Source organism: Ricinus communis, chromosome 8 (genome assembly GCF_019578655.1).
Source record: "Ricinus communis isolate WT05 ecotype wild-type chromosome 8, ASM1957865v1, whole genome shotgun sequence".
Classification (NCBI taxonomy): Eukaryota; Viridiplantae; Streptophyta; class Magnoliopsida; order Malpighiales; family Euphorbiaceae; genus Ricinus; species Ricinus communis.
The window spans coordinates 26,339,352-26,364,601 of NC_063263.1; the positions used below are offsets into that span (position 1 = coordinate 26,339,352).

General features: G+C 37.3%; 1 pseudogene; it reads right to left on the reverse strand.

Annotated features, from left to right (window-relative positions):
- Positions 1-1,364: 1,364 nt before the first annotated feature.
- Positions 1,365-25,250, reverse strand: part of LOC125370954 — a 100,883-nt pseudogene continuing 76,997 nt past the window's right edge.

Sequence of the window (25,250 nt, forward strand, 5' to 3'; positions counted from 1 at the left end):
AAAGAACACTCGATTTAAAGCTTCCTAGCTCAAGATATGATCAAAATAATAAGACTAAAAAACTGGGTCTTTAGAACTCGAATTCTATGTCTTCTAAACCCTAACTCAATTCAACAAAATATTAAAATTACTTACCAAATAAACCTCTAAAGCCTTTGTAGATGAAGATTAAGATCTAAAATGGAGTCTAAAACTCCAAATTCCACTTGGAAACTTAGTTTTCTTTTTTTTTTTTGAAAAAGAAGAAGAAGAAGAAAGAAGAAGAAGAAGGAAGAAGAACTACCACCTTTTCTTTCTTCTTCCTCTTTTCTATCATATTAATTTTCTTTTTAGGTTTAATTAACCCCTTTATTTTTGCCATTAATCAATTCAATCCCTTAACTTTCTAATTCTTATTATGGACTTAATTGTGACATTTATAATCTTCTTCTATTTAACATTAGCATTAATACCATACATATCTCATGCATTTCTCATATCTATATGATATGCATGTTATAAAAATAAATGTAAATGTATTAGGTGGGCATTACACTTGCGCATCCTGATGAGTGAGGAGGAACATTCTCGCCTGCCCACGGCCTGACTATTGAGAGCTTGAAGCCTGACTTTGAACTCTACTCCCAGATCGGCCTCCTATAGGCCTACCTTCAAAACCACGGCCTTGCTGGCCAACAAACTGAGATCCACCCTGTGAATATCCCAGAGCTGAAGGAAAAGCTGGTCGGGTCACACTAGCAGACGAGCCTTGAGGAAAAGCTGGCCGACTGAAGTAGCGAGAACATGCTCGAGCCATATGACCCTTCTCACCACACTTGAAATAGGCTCCATTGGAAGCTAGGCACGGTTCCTGATGTGGCCTGCCGTACATCTGACAAGTGCTGGCTCTAGAACTAGAGCTGTTGTAGCCAAAACTTTACCCACTGAAGCCTTGCCCTAGCCTGAATCCTCTGCTACCCTTCTGGTTTTGTCTACCCTTCTTGTGAGTACGGCAGCCTCTCTGCCTGGCTTGCTAATCGGAACCTCCGAAGTCGTCCATTACCGTAATACGGCACAGCTGGCTGTGCACTAGATTGACCCTCAATTCTGGTCTTCTTTTTCTTGCCATCATCAGTTCCCTGGCCAAATCCTCGCAGGGTCATCTCCATCTACCTAGCCATGTCAGTCACCTCTAGGAAGCTGCTCCTCCTAAACTGAACCAGGGAGACAAACTTTGGACCAAGTTTTGAAATATACTTGCTGTTCTTCTGCTCCTCGGTCCCCACAGCATAGGGCGCATACTTAGTCAACTGCACAAACTACCTAGTGTACTCTGCCACTAACACGTCTTTCTTAACCAACCTCTCAAATTTCTCTCTGTACTCCTACCTTACACTAAAAGGGATGAAGTACTCCTTGAACATGTCCCTAAATTGCCTCCATGATAACCCATCCAAAAAGGGGAGGATATAGTCTCTGAACCATTGAGATGCTATCCCCTTCAAAGAAAAACCAGCCATCTCGATTGTCCTCTTATCAGAATAGTGCAAATTTGATGCCCCTTTCTTAACCTCATCCAAGAAGTCTAAAGGGTCCCCAGATGTCCCATCAAACTCTATGAGTCTCGGCTTAGTATATCAGACATAGGAACCTCATCTGGATTCCTAATACTGGACCCACTACTGCGGTCCTTGAACCTTGGGCAGCCTGCTGCTGCTGAAAAGCCAACAACTGCTCTAAAGCCCTTTGCATTCCAATCATACCGGCTATGAACGCTTCCACTAGGACTCCACCAGCACCGTGTGCCTTCTGAGCCTCGCCCTCATCTGGTTGGGTTGCCGCTCTACCTCGCCTCCTGGTATCACAGGCTGGGGCGGGTGGTGCCGAGTGAGTGGAAACCTCATCTTGGGCCGCTGCTGCTGCTGCAGCCTCTCGAGTCCTCGGTATAGCAATGGCTGAAAATAAACAGCAAGATATCAAACCAATAGACTCTCTAATGTATGGTGCATATACTAAAATTAATGAAACACACAAGGACAGACTCAATTCCTAACTCCGCAGTAGTTAAGGAAGCTAACCTAGGTCGAAGGAAATCTAAACCTAGGCTCTGATACCAACTTTGTCACAAACCGATATGTGGGCCCGTTACCGGCACTAAGGAATGTGTAGGCTTAAGGCCGCCAAGACTCATAGTAAGCCTTACTAACTAAAATTTCAAATGTGCATATAAGAACACAATATAAAACCGGTCCGACATGCCATACACAAGTCTCTAACTGACATTAACAAAATTTCACAATTTACTACAAACCAGATCAAACATAATATATCAGGCATTCTCCTGCGGAGAGTCTAGAATTTTAAATAATTAAAAATATGAAAGTGTAAATTAATTACAATAGGCCTGATGGAGAAGGAAGTCGGGCTGTCAACACAGGACGGTAGAGAACCTAACTGTCACCTGAAAAATTTAAATTGAGACTGTCAGCCTTGAGAGTGAGTTAAAATCATATAATCCTAAAATAGTTCCTGAATATAACATTTATTAAATTAGGATATCATGTTATATTATATCAAAATACATGTCATGCCATAATTTAGAAAGAAAATACAATTGAAATACTTATAGCACTAGTGCCTCAACAGAACCCTAACACCTAATACTAGTGGCCCTCCGACTCTCTTATTCCAACAGGTCTGGTGCCCAGAGAGCGAAGCTCAACTAGAGTCCTTAAATCCAGCCTGGACACTTGTTCTCCAATTATAATGGCGCTCTGAGAGCAACGCTCGACAGGGACCTTCCTCCGACAGTCAAACTTCCACAGCCCAGAGAGTTATACTCAACCAGGGCAAAATCCAAAATAACCTTTATCACTTGTCTCTGATTAATACTGGTGTGCACGCGGTCCTTATACAACCCATCAGGTAGCATGTTCTATTGTCACCTCATCCCAATGTCACATTCATAACATATATAATGATTATAGACAGTATAAATATAGGCAAACACAATTTATTTAATAACATATTGAGAATTAAAATTTAGTAGCATCGAGTGAAGTAAACATGCAAATTATGTGCAATAATAATAATAATATTAAAATAACATTAAATATGATATTAATAATAACGAAAATAAATTTACTAATAATAATGCTAATAATATTCGTGATAATTATCAATCAATGAAATTACTCATGATAACGACGATAATAATTATAATAATTATTAATCAATTAGCATCGTATTTAATTTAGACATGATAAGGGCACAGTTGATTATATGAATTTAACTCACAATTCTGCCGCCCTCTGCAGTCTGCTCCTACGTCTTGGGTGGAGCTGGCTGGATGGACGGATTATCTATTTACAAAAATACTCAGTTAATAAGATATAATTAATTTTTCCTAGGCATAGACTCCTAGATTAGACTACCTAAGAAAATTCACTCGAAAATTCTACCAAGAATTTGGCAGAACCTCCTCTAAAATATGGACGTTTACCCCCCGTATAATGGATCTAGAAGTTGCTAGAAACACTTCAATTATTCTGCGATTAATTAACTGGAGTCGGGCCAGCAAAACTGCATTATTTTTCCTGACTCCGCAATACACCACATAACACAATTGTCTTATAGACGGTCTGACATAATATTGATTTCGACAACCAACCCACACAAAATTTAAACTAATTCAACACAATAATTAATCATACCCATTAATTTGTAGCATTTATATTTAAGTCACAATTAATTAAATATAATTAAATTAAATTATCCAAAATTGATAATTAATAGCAATAATATTTTCTAACATTATAAAATAATTTTTAAGATCTAAATAAAATTATACCGAGCCAAAAATTCAGAATCTTGCGCGTCTGGAAAAAACCGGGGTCCGAAAGTCGGTATTGCTAACGATGTTGGAATTCGAATCTGGAAGCGTCTACGCGAAGGTTGAGTTACGGGGAGTCTGAAAACGCAAGAGTTTTGGCTAGAAACTCGCTGGAAGACATCTGATCAAGGCCAGAAAGTCTCAGCTCCGATGAGTTCGCACACAACTACCGCGAGGAAAATGCGGCAGAGAAGCTCGACTCGGGGGTTTTCGGTGGCGGGGAGGTCGATTCTGGTGTCGGACGAGTGAACGGACGGCGGCAAAAGGTCGTTTCGGCGACGATAGCTCCTTTTTCCATGCTGACATCGGTAGCGAGGGATGGAGGAAGAATAAGGTGGCGTCAGCGAGAGAGGGGAAGGCGAAGAGAAGCTGTGTGGCTGGGCGGCGGTGTTGTGGCCGGAAATGGCAGAAGACGGGGAGGGAGAGAGAGTAGCAGGGAGGAAGAAGGGGAAGGAGTAGGGGAGGGGGAAGGAAAGGAAAGAAGAAGGAAGGAAAATTGTTCTTTTTATATATAGTATTATTTATTTATTTATTATTTTATTATTATTTATTTATTTATTATTTTATTATTATTTCTTTTTTTTTCTCGGGTATTACAACTTTGATTTTAGAACTTAAGCCTGATTAGACTGTTGGACTATAATTTTCATGTTTGGTCCAATTCTTAACCTAAAGTCTATGCGCCCAATTTTTAATTAGGCAGTCGTATTACAATTATTTATTATATATTAGGCCATGAAACAAATAAAATAAAGAATAGAAAGATAAATCTAGTTATTGCAACCCAGCCTACAATTAAAGTTGTAAAAAAAAGCCATAAAACTTAACTACAGTACATAAAACTGATGAAAGTACATCAAAAACTCGCAAAAAGTCAAAAATTAGGGCAACAAGGTGTAGAGCCGATCGACTCTAGGGCATCTAGACTGGTTCCTTCAATTTTTATGTAGTCCTTATGTCCTATAGCTGATTTTAACATACACAAAGAGTAAAAACGATTAGAATATGAAAGAAATAAAATAGAAATGAATAAAAAATAGAAAATAAATAAAAAATAGAAAATAACAATTAATTGAGCTAGAAACCCTAAAAACTAATACAAAACCCTAAAAACTGAAAATACAGTGAATAGGAATGATAGATTAATCATATAACCCTAATTAACTAATTTGCTTACAAAATCATAATAAAAATAAAAATTTACTCATATAATCCTATGCATGTGATTAATTAGATTCTAAAATTCTAATGCAGGCATATTATCAAATTTTAGAACCTTAATTATTATCAAATTCCAAAATCTAATAAATTAGTAATATGCAAATTAATAGAAAACCCTAATATAATCATATTAAAATCATAAAAATAAAACAATAAAAGTAACCGTGATCATATTTTTAAGGAAAAGCATAAAAAAAAAACAAAGAAACCATTTTAGAATAATTTTGATGATGATAGATGCATGTTGGGGAACCCTCAGGTTGTCAGTGTAGTTGATAGCTTTGTGAGTCTCAGGTGATGAAGAAGTAATTGAATCAAACATTAGTTGGGAATCCAGTGCTAGATGTGGTATTGGGAAAGCTTCTGTTGATTTCAAAAAAAGTTTCCAAAAATCAATTCTTTCTTAGTGACCTACACCCTCAATGATGAATGCAAGTTTTTCTTTTTCTCAAACCGATATTGGCTTCTATAAATTTTCTCTCTAATTGTTCTCTAGTTTCTTCTGTTTAGCCCTAACCTTAGGTATCTCTTTCTATTTATAGAGGTAAGGTTTCAAAGGAAACCCTAAAGGAACGGATAATCTTAGATGTTTCAAAAGAAAATTGATAAATATCCAATATTAATCCTTTAAGATTTAAATAAAAATCATTGAAAAGTCCATGATTATCATCAATTACCTTCAAGAATCTGTATCTGGACGTAAAAGCATTAAGAAAAGAATGACGTGAAAGGAGAAAACCCTAATCGGCACTATGTAAAGCCGATCGGCTCATATGTCCGATTGGCTCTTGATGTGTGCTAATTGTGTTAGCTACAATCTAAGGCAGTGTACCTATCGATGCAGTCTAGCACTAATGGCGAGTATCAAGGTCGTATTTCTCGAGAAAGTGAAAGCCTAGAGTTACTCCTTTGTTCTTTATTATATTAACCTAAAATGAATGATGAATACTTTCTAAACTAACTAATAGCTATAAGCTAAGTTCTAAGGGAGATGCAGGAGTAATTGATAACTAAAATAACCAAGACAAGAAAGCAAACCCAAAGGGGACCTAAACTAGTTGGCAATCAAACAAAAGATAAAGGATTGGTGAGTCTAATTATGCTACCTGTGAACGAATTCTTAACCGAATTCAGTTTCTCTCTCGAGATAACCGAATTCATAAACCTAATAACCTAAAGTTGGAATCTCTTCCTAACGATTGATTCTTAAATTAGCATTAAGCTTTAATCTGCCTTTATTAAGCTTTGTTAATTCTTAATCCGGCTAGTTAATTATCCTTATCTCTAAGCGATTATTAACCAGTTCTTGCTACTCAAAATTCCAATTGCCAAATGGACTTCTCAATCACACAAAGCAATCTAAACACACAATTCACAACGTCTCATGAATGATGCATTATCTTATTAATACTGAAAGTAAGAAGAATAAAAAACTAACCCAAATAATCCAACAATATAATACTAAGCCAACATAGTAAAGAAATCCCAATGGATTTAATCAATCTAGCTAATCATGTTCATTATCAAAATACACAAGACTTCAATTACAACAATGAGTAAAGGTAGAGAAAACCTGATTACACCCTTGGATGAGAGTAAACAGCCCCAATTCCTCTTGCTCGAATTGAATCGATTCTTGTTCCTCTTGCTCGATTTGAAAACCAATCAATACCTTGCCCAATCTTCAGTCTTTGAAGGGAATCCGATTGAAACCTTGATCCAAGTCTCCTTTTCCCTTGGTTTCAGCTCAGAAAACCCTTAGAGAGAGAAATATCAGGGCTTGGGACGTTCTCCCCCCGTCTCTCTTTCTTTCCTCTCTTCTTTCTTTCAATTAATTCCCCCTGTTGCCGCTAACACGGCCGTGTTCCTGGCCGTGTTAGGAACACGGTTTGGTGTTCCTAGTCGTGTTACTCTCTATGGTCGTGCTCCCTAAAGACTTCTTCTTCTTTGATGCTTGACGCACCAAACACGGCCGTGTTGGTGCCCGTGTTGAAACCAACACAGCCATGTTCAGCTTCCTCATGCTCGTATTTAGCTTGTTTCGGTAGCTTTGACGTCTAATTATGCTCCAATTCTTCCTTTTATTATTCTTTAACTTCTTTTGGACCTAATGCACACAAACAGACGCATAGGGTGAGTGTTGGGACCAATTCACATCCAAATATCCATAAAATCAATCTTAAAAATCCCATTTAGATGTGTGTATTTTACGCACATCAAATAACCCCACACTTAGCTTATTGCTTGTCCTCAAGCAGTCAAAAGTAAAATAAAGAAAATAAACCACTAAGGAACAATACTTAAACTGACAGACAAGCTAGAGAGCTCCTGCACATATCCTTAATAAGCGTAAGACAAACAAAAAGAAACGAAGCAATCAATTCAAGTATCACGACCAAGATGCCAATAATTCACAAAATACTGTCTCAACAAAATTATTTAGAACCAACTCCTCACCAGATTCACTCTAAGCCACTCAAAGTGTTTAAAGAATAATGTTAAATCGCTCAATGCATCAAATACTGCCTTACTTACTATATGCTTGCTCTTAAATCCTACTCCTACCACTTATGGAGAGTCAACAACCATGTCAAGAGGTCTTTATAAGGGTTGTAATGGGGATTAGGTAAGGGTAGGTAAATTTAGTCAGAGTTGAACCTATGGTGTTATGCAATCAAATATATGACCTGTACACAAGTCACAATGATCACAAGGGGTAAACAATGGACAGTAGTCCAAGGTGGGAAATAGGAATCAAGTCAAAATGTTTAGCTCACTTACTTTCTTTCTTTTCATCACATTTCCCTCTTATTCTTCTATTTCTTTTTTTTCTTTTTCTTTTTTTCATAAGGGAAGAGCATTCACATAATAGAGTGAATTTCTTTTAGATTGAAGAAAGCTGCTATAAGATTCCATAGTATTCCCGAGACAAAAGTTCCCAATAAAAACAACTCGTATGCAAAATCATAACCCAAAGCAGAATAAAACTAAGTGGTAATGGAATACGATAAAAAAATGGTGAAAGAAGGGATTATCTACAGAATCAATAAACGAATGAAGGCTATTTGGCTAGAATGAAAAACCTAAGTGCCTTTTTCATACCAAAGTGTTAAACTCTCCTTGTGGCCCTCATAAGCATTACTGAGTAAGTTCTAAAAGTAAAGACAGTAATTGGCACTCTCAACAAGAAATAAATACAAGCATATAAAGTGTATGCTTACAATTTAGGCTCAATTTCTCACAAGTGTGCTTTTGAGTAGGTTCCAAACAAAAATCATCAAAACAGAATTAAATAAACCAAAGCAACTTAGTGCAAAACTCAAACTAATTATCTTACATTCTTCCGCAAAACTCAACGCTATCAGTTTTACCCGATCACATGGACATAAACAGGATTTCAAAAGCAAGTCAACAGTAAGAGCATCGAAACAAAGTGAATTTTTCAAAATTTTACAAAAAATTGCACAAAGAATAAACAAATAACTGAGATGGGATAAATATCACCCACCCCACACTTGAAGGACACACTGTCCCCAGTGTACAAAATATATAAGAAATGAAAAAGGAAAAAGAACTAATACTGCCCTGACTATGGCTCCGGAGTGAAAAGAGGTGCATCATTAGAGATATCAGGGCGTTGGCTAGTCTATGGTAGAGTAGTGGCTGCAAATAATAAAATAAAGAATTAAAATCAAAACTGAAACAAAAATTACATAAAATATAAAAACTAAAACTAATAAAATATTTCAAAACAAAAGGTTAAAATATTAGAGATTAAAGATAAAAATTGGGGTGCCTCCCAAAAGCGCTTCTTTTTGATGTAATGAGTATTCTTAGCTGGACTCATGGTGAAAAGCAAACGGGCGTGATCGACGACCATCCATCCTTCTTCCAAGGAAATGTCTTCAAGTATCCGCTTAGAGGGATAATCGTCAATTTCCTCTTCCCGACTGTCAAGTAAGCTGCCAGTATGATGGGCAAGACTCGCTCCTCATATAATTGCACATAGTCATGATGCTCTAGGGGCTCTTCCAATTTGAAAGCTGAAGTTTCACCAATTGGAAGGATCGACGGTTGGGCAATTTCTTCAGGAACGTCGATGGTTTTCTCTAGTCCTTGGCTTAGTTCACTTGCTAAAAGAAACTCGAGCTCCTCCAAGACTTCTTCATTGGATAACTTGTGCTCATCTTCCATCATCGAAGGAACTTATGGAAAATCCACCAAAAATTCCTCTAACTGCAACTCAGCATCATCAACGGTACGTTCCTGTTGGTAGTCTTTCAGAGGGATCATGTTTGCCTTTTCCTTTTCTGGTTCTATCTTCATGTTCAAAGAGTCGTCCTGCACAGAAGCATCATCGTCAAACATAATTGATAACCCAGAAAAATTCTCACCTGAACGCACAGTGACGGAGCTCAAGTGTTCCTCAGATTCAGTAGCGTTTGATGGAGTTCCCAATTGCTCTTCAGCTAGTAACTTGAAGATTAAGCCTACTTGATGGTCTATGTTGTTAATCGAGGCTTGTTGATCTTCAAGTATCCTCTCTGTTTGTTGGAATCTATCCTCAAGACTTGCAATAAACCTCGTCATCAGCTCCGTTGACACTAACTCTTCACCTTGAGTTGATGGTGTAAGATTAGGCTGCTTAAATTCTGGTGGTTCTTGGCCATCTAAGCTCCATCCAAAGGGTGAATGAGTGCTCAACTCTTGATTGTAGGTGCTTCCATACGAGTCATTTGGCCAACTTCCCGTATAATTCACATGTTCATAGTTATAAGAACAATGAGCAACATCACTATATAATGGACAATCATTACTCAAATGTAAACCACAACAAAATTCACAAAAAAATTTGAGATGAAAGGATATGAGTGGAGAGTGATTGGTAGCTCTGCAAAACGATTCCACTCGAGCTTCTAAAGATGCACGAGTATCCCAATTTTTAGCATTCTCTTGGTTCCTGATCCCATTTTCCAACGTGTCATACAAAGAGTTTAGCATTGAACCTCCTTATCATCCACTACCTGAATCATAAACTTAACTAAATAAATATGTACAAACAAAACAAAAATAAATATCAATAAAAATAAAAAAATGGCTAAATTAAAAAATAGCAAATTTCACTATAGTTTTCAAACAGTTTCCCCGGCAACAGCGCCAAAAACTTGATGTGTGCTAATTGTGTTAGCTACAATTTAATCGATGCAGTCTAGCACTAATGGCAAGTATCAAGGTCGTATTCCTCGGGAAAGTGAAAGCCCAGAGTTACTCCTTTGTTCTTTGTTATATTAACCTAAAATAAGTGATGAATACTTTCTAAACTAACTAATAGCTATAAGCTAAGTTCTAAGGGAGATGCAGGAGTAATTGATAACTAAAATAACCAAGACAAGGAAGCAAACCCAAAGGGGACCTAAACTAGTTGGCAATCAAACAAAAGATAAAGGATTGGTGAGTCTAATTATGCTACCCGTGGATGAATTCTTAACCGAATTCGGTTTCTCTCTCGAGATAACCGAATTCCTAAACCTAATAACCTAAAGTTGGAATCTCTTCCTAACGATTGATTCTTAAATTAGCATTAAACTTTAATCCGTCTCTATTAAGCTTTGTTAATTCTTAATCCGGCTAGTTAATTGTCCTTATCTCTAAGCGATTATTAACCAGTTCTTGCTATTCAAAATTCCAATTGCCAAATGGACTTCTCAATCACACAATTCACAATGTCTCATGAATAATGTATTATCTTATTAATACTGAAAGCAAGAAGAATACAAAGCTAACCCAAACAATCCAATAATATAATACTCAGCCAACATAGTAAAGAAATCCCAATGGATTTAATCAATCTAGCTAATCATGTTCAATATCAAAATACACAAGAATTCAATTACAACAATGAGTAAAGGTAGAGAAAACCCAATTACACCCTTGGATGAGAGTAAACAACCCCAATTCCTCTTGCTCGAATTGAATCCATTCTTGTTCCTCTTGCTCGATTTGAAAACCAATCAACGAACCTCGCCCAATCTTCAATCTTTGAAGGGAATCCGATTGAAACCTTGATCCAAGTCTCCTTTTCCCTTGGTTTCAGCTCAAAAAACCCTTATAGAGAGAAATATTAAGGTTTGGGACGTTCTCCCCCGCTTTCTCTTTCTTTCCTCTCTTCTTTCTTTTAATTAATTCCCTCTGTCGCCGCCAACATGGCCGTGTTGGGAACATGGTTTGGTGTTCCTGGCCGTGTTACTCTCTGTGGCCGTGCTCCCTAAAGACTTCTTCTTCTTTGATGGTTGATGCACCCAACATGGCCGTGTTGGTGCCCGTGTTGGGAACAAGGCCAGTGTTGAAACCAACACGGCCATGTTCAGCTTTCTCATGCTCGTACTTAGCTTGTTTTGGCAACTTTGACGTCTAATTATGCTCCAATTCTTCCCTTTATCATCCTTTGACTTCTTTTGGACCTCATGCACACAAAAAGACGCATAAGGTGAGTGTTGGGACCAATTCACATCCAAATGTCTATAAAATCAATCTTAAAAACCCCATTTAGATCTGTATATTTTACGCACATTAAATAAACCCACACTTAGCTTATTCCTTATCCTCAAGCAATCAAAAGTACAATAAGGAAAATAAACCACTAAGGAACAATACTTAAACTGACAGACAAGCTAGAGAGCTCCTGCACATATCCTTAACAAGCGTAAGTCAAACAAAAAGAAACGAAGCAATCAATTCAAGTATCACAACCAAGATGCCAATAATTCATAAAATATTGTCTCAACAAAATTATTTAGAACCAACTTCTCACCATATTCACTCTAAGTCACTCAAAGTGTTTAAAGGATAATGTTAAATCGCTCAATGCATCAAATACTGCCTTACTTACTATATGCTTGCTCTTAAATCCTACTCCTACCACTTATGGAGAGTCAACAACCATGTTAAGAGGTCTTTATAAGGGTTGTAATGGGGATTAGGTAAGGGTAGGTAAATTTAGTCAGAGTTGAACCTATGGTGTTCTGCAATGAAATACATGACCTGCACACAAGTCACAATGATCACAAGGGGTAAACAATGGACAGTAGTCCAAGGTGGGAAATAAGAATCAAGTCAAAATGTTTAGCTCACTTACTTTCTTTCTTTTCATCACCTTTCCCTCTTATTCTTCTATTTCTTTTTTTTTCTTTTTTTCTCATAAGGGAAGAACATTCACATAATAGAGTGAATTTCTTTTAGATTGAAGAAAGCTGCTATAAAATTTCACACTATTCCCGAGATAAAAATTCCCAATAAAAATAACTCATGCAAAATCATAACCCAAAGCAGAATAAAACTAAGTGGTAATGGAATACGATAAAAAAAATGGTGAAAGAAGGGGTTATCTACAGAATCAATAAACGAATGAAGGCTATTTGGCTAGAATGAAAAACCTAAGTGCCTCTATCATACCAAAGTGTTAAACTCTCCTTCTGGCCCCCATAAGCATTACCGAGTAAGTTCTAAAAGTAAAGATAGTAATTGGCACTCTCAACAAGAAATAAATACAAGCATATATAAGTGCATATAAAGTGTATGGAACAACTTTATATATGGGACGTTTGACAAAAGATCCCTGAACTTGCGTAATGCATCATTTTGACCCTCAAACTTTATTTTTCTTAACAATTAACTCCAAATTGATTTTAAAAAGGTAATATCGACCAGATCAACCTCAACCCTAACCTTGGATTCACTCGTCCTTCATCTCCCGAGACCCAAGAAGGCAGTAACTTTCATCACAGGGATTTTTGTAATTCCCTTGATATCTAGATTTGAAAAATAGATGCTGACATTAGGTCTTTCGGAGTCAGCCCCAACTTAGGGAGTATGTGAGAAGGAACACGTTGATGGCTAACCCATCATCCATATCACGCATGGGGTTCTCTTCTCCTTGACCTCTAGTACTATATAGAGGGACTTATTATGGTCTCTTCCCTCAAATGGTAGGTCTTCATCGAGAAGGTAATCATTCCAGTGGTCTTGTCAATCACCATTTTGATCATTTCCTCAAAGGTAGCTGTTGTGCTAACCCTTGTACCAGATAAGGCCTAATTAAAGTCTTTCTGTGGTTCGATGAGTATATCAACAGTTCCCAGACATTGACTATTTTCTTTTCCTTCTTCCACCACTCTAACAACATGATATCTTCATCTTTAGGTGCTTACTTATCTTGCTTCTGTTCTTGTACCTCGGCTTCCTTACCCTTACTCGCTAGTTCAACTTCTTTATTAGAATCATTGTCTGCCTAGATTTCCTTGGCCTTAGTGTCTTAGACTTCACACTTATCCCAAGAACTATACTAGATGTCGATAGCCATGACCGACTTCTTTTCCCTTTCTTGCCAAACCTCTAAAAGATAAGATTCACTAGTGGCTTGATCATCGTCTAACCTCTAACCACTCGACACAATATCTTCAATTTGAATGTCAGCTAAAGGAGGTATCAAATATCAAACTTTGAAGACAAATTTACCCGAAGGCTGCCCTAGTAAGTCTTCACACTCATACCGAGGAAGTTGTTCAACTTACCATTCACCACAATCGATTAAGTCTTGGATCTCGTGCCTCAAATTGTTGCATTAATCCATCACATACCGAAAGCTTGGTGATACTCATAATACTGACCATTGTGAGGCTTAGGACTGTCCTTTGGCAGTTGGGACTTGAGTTTTTTGCTCCATCTTAAATGTTGGAACACCACTAATAGTGGCGCTCCCAGCTCGATGAAGGCTCTTTGTGTGTGGTTTAGTTCTAGTTCTGGCTTGAGTCGGGGTATGCTTCAAAAGAGTTCATGATCTCATCTTCATTGAAATTAGGATTGATCATGGACACTTAGTTTGAGGGTGTAAGAGATTCGTTTGGTGCTAGTTTGATTAGGTTAGTGAATTTTTCAGCATCGATAATGTCTTGAATTTTATACTTTAGCCGAATATAATTTTCGGTGCGATGGCCATGTGCTTGGTGGAATATATAGTAGGTGTTGAGTTTATAACTAGGTGCATTAGGGTTTGATGGGTTCTTAAAGGTAGTAGGATGGAGCACGCCATTTTGTACCAACCTCTCAAAGATCTTAGAGAGAGATTGCTTGAAGTTGGAGAACTTTCTCAGTTGTTGTACAACATTCATGTCCAGGGTCCTGCTCCCTTGCTCCCTCCAGCTTGGTAATTTGCCCTTCCACCGTTTCTCACAGTCTTTCTTTTATCATTTTTTATTTCCTCGATCTATAGTCAATCGTCGTATAAATCCCTGAAGGTCTTCGGATTCATCATCTATAAGCTTTCAACCCATCCTAGAAGAATGTTTCAGACCACCATACGAACTTGGTCCTTTTCAGAGGGCTTGTTCTTCATTAGTCCAGCCTTATTCCTCCATCTGGTCAAGAAATCAAAGAAGGATTCATTTGGCTTTTGCTTGGTGGGCTCGAGATCCCTGATCAACACTTCTAAATGAGTATTATAGTAGTTCTAGTTGACAAAGGAATTGCATAAATCATGCCATTCAGCTTTGGCAGATTTTTCCAAACGATGGTACCAGTTGACAGCGGGTCCTTTAAAAGACAGTACAAATAGCTTGATAATCTGTGTGACAACCTGACCTAGAAAAGCAGTCCGATGAGGGCAAGAAATGGACGCCGGGGCAAAGATAGGATACCTAAACAAGGAGCGGCTTCTAGGAGGCTTCTAGGATGGCAGCACTCTAAGGTACAAGGGTACATGAATAAATCAAATTGCACATCGAAATGGGTGAGGAATGATTGATAACATATATGTAAAGAGTTGGAACTAATCACACGAGGTGCCTTTTGGTTGTTTGTCTGTGGAGTTGTAGAAACTCCAAAGTTAAACGTGCTTGGTTCAGAGAAATTCCAGGATAGGGGACCTCCTAGAAAGTTCTTGAACCGGCCAAAAGGACAAAACCGTGAGGCCAGTAGGGGCCAAAGCGGACAATATCTCATGTAATCTGGTTCCGAGTCATTACAGATGGTATCAGAGCATGACCCCTCTAGTAGATGTGTGGTTCGAGGACGAACCAGGCGGAAGCTGGTGGGCATGTAACAGCCTAATCTAGAGAAGCGGTCCAATAAGGACGGGAAGTGGATGCCGGGGCAAAGATAGGATACCTGGACAAGGAGCGGCTTTTGGCAGGCTTCTAGGATGACAATACTCTAAGGTACGGGGGTACATGAATGAATCAAATTGCACATCGAAATGGGGTGGGGAATGATTGATTACATATATGTAAAGAGTTGGAACTAATCACACGAGGCGTCTTTTGGTTGTTTGGCCGTAGAGTTGTAGGAACTCCAAAGTTAAACGTGCTTAGTTCAGAGAAATTTCAAGATGGAGGACCACCTAGGAAGTTCTCAAACTCGCCAAAAGGACAAAATTGTGAGGCCGGTCGGAGGCCAAAGCAAACAATATCTCATGTGATTTGGTTCCCGGTCGTTACAATTTGAGTCTTGCTTAGCTAAGTAGTTCCCATGATTATTACATACTGCTTCAGATGAACTTTCGGATCAGTAGTCCTGTTGAACTTGTTCTTCTCGAGCATTTTAAACTTCGCATGAAGCTTGTCTTCACCTGTCAAAACCAACTCTTCTAAATCATAGGTAGTTAACAAACCTTTGATTTCCAGCATGCCATGTATTTTGTCAAGCTTGGTGCAGCCACTCAAAGCTTCGATGGTGGAAAGCGCAGTCTCCCTCTTAGCCTGGTCTAGCATAAATTCATCAAAGTCCTAAAAATTTTGAGGCACTCCCCTTCTAGTTTAGCATTGGCATTGGAGGCGATAGTAGTAACAGTTGCAATGGTAGCAGCAGTCTCAGCAGTAATTACAACTGGGTCAACAACAACAGGAGGATTAATTAGTACAATGGGAGTAGCAGATAGGGCTTCGTTTGCAACTATCCCAACCAAGAGTTGTTGGAGATCTTCTGAATCACTCCCATCAGATCATTGATGACGACATTCTTGAGAATCTAAATGTCTTGATTGTTAGCTCTCTAATTGGCCATTTCAGATGTAGCTTCATTAGCTTGGAGTCTTGGTCTTTCAAGATGCTCTGACATAGCTTGGATAATCGGAGACTAACCGACGCCATCGGGGCTATCGGGACCAAAGTATGTGATAATGGTGTAGTGGTGCAAGAATAATTCATTAAATAATAAAACTAAAGACAAATATTATATGGAATCAACTTCTCTTATCCCCAGCGGAGTCCTCACTATGGGTGATGGTTTCGGGTGTGCACCTAAGTTTCTTTAGCGACTACGATACTATAGAGCTTTTCAACCTAATTAGGAATACGCTAACTAGACATTGAGAGTAGCACGGAGATGGGAGTCACTACCCGGATAATTCATCGGAACACTTTTACTAATGAGTGGCATTTATCAAATTCCATGAGGAAGCTTACGCCACAAATCTAAAGATGGATCCAAAAGCCAACTTCCCCATTTATGTATCTTAGTCTCTAGTTTTATTATTTTAACAAATCATTCCCTGTAAATACAACAATTTATATACAAGCATAAAGACATATAGTTTACCTAGGCCTAGCCATTTTTATTAAGCCTAGCCACATTAAAGTTATTAATCCAGCATGCTAGTTAATTATGTACAAGTCGTTCCTAGTCTAGCCCAATTACGAGTTGTATTTTACCCAGCTTTTAATCCTAGATGGACTACTTATTATGATAAGGCCAATTATTGTGAACCTAATTCTAATATGGCCTAATCTTAACTAAAACATAGTGAAGTCCACTAAGTCTATTTGGATTTTAGAACTTAAGCCTGATTAATATTGATTAGCCCAATGGACTACAATTTTCATATTGGATCGAATTTTAACTTAAAGTTTATATATCCATTTTTTTGTTAAGCAATCATGTTACAATTTATTTAATATACATTAAATCATGAAATAAACAAAATAAAGTGCAAAAAAGATAAATCTAACTATTATAACCCGACCTACAACTAAAATTGCAAAGAAAACCCATAAAACCTAGCTACAATACACAAAATCAACAAAAGTATATTATACACTCATAAAACACCAAAATTTTGGGCAAAGGAGTGCAAAGCCGATCGGTTATAGGCATAGAGCTGATTGGCTCTAGGGGCATTCTGGCTATTTCTGTGATTTTCTGCGTAATCCTCATTCTAGAACTGATTTTAACATGCACAAAAGGTAAAAAAATGATAGAATATGAAGGAAATAATAAATAATACTAGATTGAGCCAGAAACCTTAAAAGTTACACAAACCCTAAAAAAATTTGAAAACATTGTGAAAAAGAATGATAGATTAACCATGGATATCATTATTATGGATATGGATGAAACTATTGATGTTTCCCTTATTTTAGGAAGACTCTTTCTCACTACAGTTAGGGCCATCATTGATGTTCATGACGATAACCTTGTTCATAAAGTGAGGGAAGAACAAGTAAACTTTTAAATTTCTAATGCCATGAAACAACCTTTTGTTCTTGATGACATGGATTTTAGTGATGATAAGATGAGCATGAAAATGTTGATTTTATTTCATATATTATTGCTAAAGATCCTCTTAAGTTGTGTCTTATACAAGAACAAGAAAAACTGGGAATATTAGAAGCTGTTGAGCAATTAGCCTATATCTTGAGGCTGCAAAACCAATGAGGAAGAGGGCATTCAAACATATTAAAATGCCAAAGGAAGAGAGGATGAAACCATCCATTGAGGACTCGCCCACTTTAGAGCTTAAGCAGCTCCCAACTCATTTAGAATATGCGTTCTTAGTGGAAGGCTCCAAGCCACGAGTAATAGTTAGTTCTGAGTTAATGGAGGAATAAAAGTTTAGGCTATTGAAAGTGTTGAGAAGGTGAAAAATGGCCATAACATGGAAGAATGCAAATATTAAAGGGATTAGCCTTTCATTTTGCATGCACGAGATCCTAATGGAAGAGGAGTTTAAGACTGTGGTGCAACCTCAAAGGTGTTTAAATCCTAACATGGAAGAAGTAGTAAAGAAGGAAGTGATCAAGCTTCTTGATGCAGGGATAATTTATCCCATTTCATATAGTTCTTGGGTAAGCCCAATACAAGTAGTGCCTAAGAAATTATGCATGATGGTTGTGATAAATGAAAATAATAAGCTTATCCCAACACAAACAATAACAAGATGGAGAGTGTGCATTGACTATAGGAAGTTAAATTATGCCACTAGGAAAGACCATTTCCCATTGCCCTTTATTGATCAGATGTTAGAAAGATTGTCAAGGCATAAGTATTATTGCTTCTTAGATGGTACGTCAGGGTATTTTCAATACCAATAGCCCTTGAAGATCAAGAAAGACCTCCTTCACATGCCCTATTGGACCTTTGCCTATAGAGGAATGCCATTTGGTTTGTGTAATGCACCAGCCATATTTCAATGGTACATGATGGCTATCTTTGATGACTTGGCAGAGGATATTGTGGAGGTCTTCTGGATGATTTTTCTATTCATGAGGACTTATTTGAGCAATATTTGGAGCATTTGAAGAAGGTATAAATTAGATATGAGGAGACCAATTTAGTTTTGAATCAGAAAAAGTGCCATTTTATGGTACAAGAGGGTATTGTTTTAAGCCATAAGATTTCGAGTAAGGGAATAAGGTGGACAGAGAAAAAGTTGAAACTATTGAGAAATTTCTACCTCCTTCATTTATTAAAGCTATTAGGAGTTTTTTCTTGGACATGTGGGGTTCTATTGTAGATTCATTAAAAAATCCCTAAAATAGCTAGACCCCTTACAAGGTCTTTGGAGAAGGATGTCGACTTAGCATTTGATGAAGAGTGTACGACAACCTTATCCTCTGTAAAAGCCAAGCTTATAATGCCTCAATTATGGTAGCACCATATTGGAGTCTAGCCTTTCAGTTGATGTGTGATGCGAGTGACTTCGCGGTTGGAGCTGCTCTTGGTCAAAGGAAGGAAAAGCATTTTCAGCCCATCTATTATGCCAGTAAAACAATGACTGAAGCGCAAGCAAACTATACTACTATTGAAAAAGAATTGCTTGCAGTTATCTTTACTTTTGACAAGTTTCCATCATACTTGACCGTTGAGCATTAAGGTATTTATTCTCTAAAACTGATGCAAAAGCAAGGTTGATAACATGTGTTTTGCTTTTGCAGGAATTTGACTTGGAAATACAAGACAAAATAGGAGTAAAAAACCTAGCAGTTATTGCACCTTAAAAACACTTATTTAAAAGAACTACATGAAAGGACATCAATGACCATTTTCCAGATGAGCAATTATACACCATGGTAAGTTTGGTAAGTTGATAAGATTTTACAATTCCATAGTATGCTGATCATGCAAATTATCTTATTACTAGGGAACTACCAAAAGATTATTCTTATTAACAAAAGAAGAAATTCTTTGTTGATTGGAAATATTATTTTTGAAAAGACCATTTTCTGTTTAAAGTATATGCTGATAGGATAATCAGGAAATCTGTAGCATGGCCAGAAATTATGAGCATTCTTGGTCATTGTCATAGTGGACCTGCTGAAGGACATTATGGAGCAGGATAACAGCTTAGAAGGTGCTTGAATCAGGGTTTTATTGGCCGACTCTATTTAAAGATAGCCAAACTTTTGTGCAAGAATGTGATTGTTGCCAGCGCACAAGTAGCATTTCATCTCATGATGAGATGCGCCAACAAGGTATACTTGAATGTGAAATCCTTGATGTGTGGGGCATCAACATCATGGACCTTTTCCTAATTCTTTTGGTAATAAGTATGTCATGGTAGCTATTGATTATGTGTCTAAATGGGTTGAGGCACAAGCTTTGCCTTGAAATAATGCTAGGGTAGTTATAAATTTCTGGAAAAAAAATTTCTGCAGGTTTGGCACCCTTAATGCAATTATTAGTGATAGAGGCACACACTTTTTCAATGCTCAAGTTAGAAAAAAGTGTTAAGAAGGGTTGGCATCACGCACAAATTCACCAACCCCTGTCATCCTTAAACTAGTGGCCAAGTAGAGAACACGAATAGGGAAATTGTTAACGAGTTAGATGAATGGAAGTTACATGTGTATGAGAATGCTTGTCTAACCAAAAAGCGCATAAAGAGGTGGCATGATGCTTGAATTAAGTCAAGGAAGGAGTTCCAAGTTGAAGACAAGGTACTTTTATTCAACTCGAGACTTTATTTTTTTCAAATAAGTTGAAATCGCGTTGGTGAGGTCCATTTATGGTAAAACAACTTTTTCCATAAGGAATGGTTAAGTTAACGCACCTTGAAAAGGGTTAGTTTAAGATTAATGGCCATAGATTGAAGTTATATTTTGGAGGAAAATTTGATTCAAGAAAAGAAGTGTTATAACTTCTCGAATCAGGGTGAGAAATCACCTAGATGTCTAGATAAGATGACATTAAAGAAGTGGTTGGTAAGAGACAATCTACCATATTTTTATTTTTATCTATATTTTTATGTTTATGTTTATTTATTTGTTATTGCAATTTTTTGCATAAGGAATGTGATGCGTGCTATATGTGTTAGCTACAATCTAAGGCAGTGCACCTATCGATGCAGTCTAGCACTAATGGCGAGTATCAAGGTCGTATTCCTCGAGAAAGTGAAAGCCTAGAGTTACTCCTTTGTTTTTTGTTATATTAACCTAAAATGAATGATGAATAATTTCTAAACTAACTAATAGCTACAAGTTAAGTTCTAAGGGAGATGCAGGAATAAATGGATAATTGAAATAACCAAGACAAGAAAGCAAATCCAAAGGGAACCTAAACTAGTTGGCAATCAAACAAAAGATAAAGGATTGATGACTCCAATTATGCTACCCGTGGATGAATTCTTAAATGAATTCGGTTTCTCTCTCTCGATAACCGAATTCCTAAACTTAATAACCTAAAGTTGGAATCTCTTCCTAACGATTGATTCTTAAATTAGCATTAAGCTTTAATCCGCCTCTATTAAGCTTTGTTAATTCTTAATCCGGCTAGTTAATTATCCTTATCTCTAAGTGATTATTAACCAGTTCTTGCTATTCAAAATTCTAATTGCCAAATGGACTTCTCAATCACATAAAGCAATCTAAATACCACAATTCACAACGTCTCATGAATAATGCATTATTTTATTAATACTGAAAGCAAGAAGAATACAAAACTAACTCAAACAATCCAACAATATAATATTAAGCCAACATAGTAAAGAAATCCCAATGGATTTAATCAATCTAGCTAATCATGTTCATTTTCAAAACCCAAAAGAATTCAATTACAAAAATGAGTAAAGGTAGAAAAACCCGAATACACCCTTAGATGAGAGTAAACAGCTCCAATTCCTCTTGCCCAATCTTGAATCGATTCTTGTTCCTCTTGCTTAAATTGAAGCCAATCAATGAACCTCGCCCAATCTTCAATCTTTGAAGGGAATCCGATTGAAACCTTGGTCCAAGTCTCCTTTTTCCTTGGTTCCAACTCTGAAAACCCTTAGAGAGAGAAAAATTAGGGTTTGGGATGTTCTCCCCAGCTCTATTTTCTTCCTTCCTCTCTTCTTTCTTTTAACTAATTCCCCATGTCACCGCCAACACGGCCATGTTCCTGGCCGTGTTGGGAACACGGTTTGGTGTTCTTGGCCATGTTACTCTCTATGGTCGTGCTCTATAAGATCTACTTCTTCTTTGATGTCCAACACGGCCGTGTTCCTACCCGTATTGGGAACACGGCCAGTGTTGAAACCAACACGGCCATGTTCAGCTTCCTCATGCTCGTATTTAGCTTGTTTCGACAGCTTTCACGTCCAATTATGCTCCAATTCTTCCCTTTATCATCTTTTGACTTCTTTTGGACCTAATGCACACAAACAGACGCATAGGGTGAGTGTTGGGACCAATTCACATCCAAATGTCTATAAAATCAATCTTAAAAACTTCATTTAGATGTGTGTATTTTACGCACATCAGAATGATGAGCTAAAAATTTGCCACTGAACTAGGCCTTAGCCCGATTCTTATAAATTTTAAGCCCACCACAGTTCTAATTGGACCCAATAAGAATTTTAGCCTTTTAGATAATTAGAAACAAGTTTTTAGTTGTATTCTAGTCACCTTTCTTTTTCTTTTTCTTTAAGGATTAACAGCTTAATTTTATTAGATAAATAGAAATCCTAATCATAGTCTAATAAGTTTTCCAACTTTAATGAGAATTACAACTCTTAAAATTCGCTCTATAAATAGATCTCTCTCCATACCCATTGATTTTATATTCTTTTTACTTTTATCATAGCGATGACTTTCAAGGAAGCTCATGTGTATGATATCACCTCATCCCCATCACCATCACTACCTCAATCTAGGCATCGGTCAAAATCACCCACATCATATCCAACTAAGTATAGAAGCGAGATTTTTCAAGACCTCGATCATCACCCCCTAAAAGTTGAACACCATATTATAGGAAGAGAAATCCATAGGATCCAAGGCTAGAAGAGTTCACTACCATGTTAGCCTATCAAAGGGCATACCCTAAGCCCAATGAGTATACCTTCTCTTTAAAAGAAATAGTGGAGAATGAATGAAGGGAGAGAGCTTATCAAAAAAGGATCTCTATGAAGAAAATACTTCGAATGAGGCTCTAAGACCTGATAATAATATAGAGAGTGATCCTAGTGAACTTAGTAACTGAGAAGGAAAAGAAGCCACTCCTCCTCCTATAAGACCTCGAGGATGATGCCTTGGAAAGCATGCTCGTGTTATCTCAACACCAAAAAAGGGACGAGGATGTCCAAGGAAGGTTGAGCAACCTTCTAATCATTAAGAAGGGACACCCAAGGAAGTAATTTTGAAGTCATTAGATACTAGATTTGGATTCATGTTTGTTTAGTTATCTTAGTTTTTCTTTTCATTAGTTAGTTTATCTTTTAGTTATTTGACTTTATTTTGCTTAAATTTTTATTCAAATCTTAAGATTTTTGTTAATTTACCTTTGTTATCAATAAAGTTTAGTTATTTTCATTTGAATTTCATTTATTATGTGGATTTTGCTTTTGTTTACTTTAGTTTTTAATTTATTTTTATTTAAATGAGTCATAAGGTTATTACTTTGATGAATGGCTTATGAAAGTTTAGGAATTTTTCACAAAAAAGTTAGAAGATAACGTCACATGGGAAGCCACATGTTGTGTAACCTTGTTATGTGGAATAGAAAAAACCATCCGCAATTATGACAAGTGATATGGGGAGACCACACTGCGGTGCCTTCCCTGTATGTACTTGAAGATCACCTAAAGATAAGGTAAGGTGACACGGGGAGACCACATCCCGGTGTCAATCGTCGTGTGACTCCACAAAAGACTTGAAGATGAAAACATTTGACACGGAGAGACACATCGCTGTGCCTTCCCCATGTACACTAAAATTCCAAAATGCTTGGAAGGTTAAAAGACGCCACACAGGGAGCACATCGCCGTGTCTTTTCCCATGTCTCGCTGTGAATAACAATTTAAAGAGTTTTTCTTCTTCTTTTCACTTACAAAACCTAGCCTCCCTATATTTTCTCAAAAAACTCTTTTATTCCTCTTCTTCTACCCCTCTCTAGATACTATTTCTCATAAAGCCTCACTTTCATATCCATCAAAATACTCATCCTTTTTCTCTTTTTTCAAGATTTTATGGGTAAAAAAAAAGAGAAGTTCCTCCTCATAAGCAACTCTAGTGGCTGCCTCATTGGTATCCTTTGATCCAAATCACCCTTCGGTCCAATTCACTAATAATACATCAAGGGCTCGCTTTACACATCTAGTGAATAAGAATTTTTCCTCAACACGCCACGTCAACTGGGATTTTATGTGCTCAATTAGGTTCAAAGAACAATTAAGAGGGTGGGTGACTCATCCAGCATGGAAGAAGTTCTTTAAGATGTCGAAACCCGCCTTTAGAGAAATTACCCTTCAATTTACGGAACTTTGACGTTCGAGTTGGGTACTAAGGTGGATCGCATAGGAAATACAATCAAATTCTAGCTTGGGAGGAAATACTTTGATATGTCTGTCAACGAGTTTTTCGTGACAATGAGTATTTACACAGGCGAAGAGGTAACATATGACGGTTACTTACATGCTCCTTATAAATTTTATGGTAATCGTACTGTTGAGAGTGTATGGGAAAATTTAGCATTAAATGCACCTAGGTATTTCACTTCAAAGTCTAAAGCTTCTGCCCTTAAGTCCTTTCCTTTACATTTTTTGCACTTTTTATTGACAACGACCATCATGAATAGAGTTGAAAGTGGTGGACGCTGCACTCAACAGGATATATTTTACTTAATGTGCATATGGTGCAATGTAGTTTTATGTTTGTTGATTTATTTGATAGAGTAGGCGAAGAAATTAGATAAGGTTTGTTTGTGCGGGGGTATGTACATTACTAGGTTAGCAAAGAATCTAGGTATATTTGAAGGACTGTCCTTGATAACTTTGGATGGTTTGCCAGAATTGATGGGCCTAAAAACTTTATAATGGATGGATAAGGATAAACAAATATTAAATATAGTACCCCCTCCGCAGGATGACTTCCACTTTGACCCGCCAATAGTCCCTCCAACTTTCACTACAGGTACTTCGGGTGCAACAAATCATCCCTCGACAACTAGACCTTCTTCCTCTTCTTTTTGTCCTCCATCTAGTGGAGGTGAACCGTATAAGGATTGGATGGCCTATTACTATATTCGCTTTGATGAGAACAAAAAATCCATAGAGTTTGAGTAACGAATTTGTAGATTAGAGATGCAAATGCACAGACTTTACTGTTAAGACAATAAGGTGTTCCACAATCAAACTCAGATGATGGGTATAATGGGAAATCAACAAGAGATGATGCAAAGAAACATATGAGCATGGATTGGCTTCAGAATTTGATGATGCATTGTTGGCAATCTCAGAGGTACACCCATCGAGGCCTCCACCAAGTTTTTATGAGGCGCACCAGGTACCGCCAAATGATGGAGCTCATGTATGTGAGGTTAATTCTGAGGACACCGATGGTTATGATGATGACACCGAGGAGAGTAATGGTGGCATGGAGGGTTAAGCCTGTATTATTATCTGTTGAACAATTTC